Raw genomic sequence first — 1,432 nt, 5'->3', positions numbered from 1 at the left:
ACACACTTAGCCAATTTTGGGAGAGAGTAGTGGATTGTATCCATAGGATTGTGCAGCCAGAGCTAAAATTCAGACAGGATAATATGGTCTTGAACGCACGCCTAATTTATGGACACGTTATCGAAGCTGCAGCACTGGAAAAAATAAATGTAATAAATAAAAATAAATAAATGTTTCACTCAGTGGACTGAAAACTTGATTGCACTTCCCAACAATGAGTGGATTGTGTATAGGTGGTCCTCATCTTACGACCCGGAATTTCTGTTACTGAGACGGTTGCGCGTTTCACCCCCTTTTACGACCTGCCTTGCCACGGTCGCTAAGCAGATCGCGGCAGTTGCTTTAAGTCAGTAACACTATTGTTAAGTGACTCCACTGAGGTCATAAAAGGGGATCACGTGACGCTGCGGCCGTCATAAATACGAGTCAGTTGCCAAGTGTCCGAATTTTGATCACGTGACCATGGGGGGGGGATGCTACAAAGGTTGTAAGGGTGAAAAATGGTTATAAGTCCCTTTTTTTCAGCGCCGTTGTAACTTGGAACGGTCACTAATGCGAACTGCTGTCAGTCAAGGACTATCTGTATATACATCTTGAACAATATTTGCATTAAAGAAGCATATATATATATATATATATAGAATTGCACACATTTATTGCTATAATGACGTATCATGGTACGTTTCTTTTGTCGTCCTATTTTGGCAGGTTTTTTTGTGTTGAGCGCCCTTCGTGCGTTCTTTTTTTCCCCTTCTTTTGGACGACGTCCCTATCATGATCACAATTATTTTTATGTGGGGTTTTTTTTCCCCTTGCGACTGATTTTTTTAAAAAGCAGCAAAAGTAATTAAATGAGTTGGGGTCTTTCTTTGCTTTAGAAGGATGCAGCCAGTTTCATGGGATTTTCCCCTAAAGCGTGAAGGAAGCTGGATCGCCAAGCTTTAAGCTTGTGTTTGTGTGTGTGTGTGTGTGTGTGTGTGTGTGTTTCATAGGTTATCACTCCTGTGATGAACACATACTGCTAAAATTTGAAGTCAGCATCTCCTCTCAAGACACCCCAGGACCCTCTCCCTTCCCCCCATCAACGTTAAGAGGCCCCCAATGTTCTCGTGTTGGAACACCAATTCATTCGTTCATTCATTCATTCCATTTCTATAACTGGGCAGCTGACAGTTCCAACCCTGAGGCGGGCAGGCACTTGGCTGTGTCCCCTGAATCCCTCCTGGATGAGGGGGCTTTGATGAGACGCTGGTTTCTTCCCTGGCTTCGCAGCCCATCATCCCCAGCCGGTGGGGACATCAGCTAGAATTCCGGGCAGGGTAGTAACAGCAAGAGGCATTTCTGGGACTCTGATGGGACTCCCACCAGGCTTCTTGAGGGAGGGAGGGAGGGGAAGGGAAGGGAAGGGAGGGGAGGGGAGGGGAGGGGAGGG

Source organism: Protobothrops mucrosquamatus, unplaced genomic scaffold, assembly GCF_001527695.2.
Source record: "Protobothrops mucrosquamatus isolate PMUCROS unplaced genomic scaffold, P.Mucros_1.0 scaffold4440, whole genome shotgun sequence".
Classification (NCBI taxonomy): domain Eukaryota; kingdom Metazoa; phylum Chordata; class Lepidosauria; order Squamata; family Viperidae; genus Protobothrops; species Protobothrops mucrosquamatus.
This window is presented reverse-complemented; position numbering follows the sequence as displayed.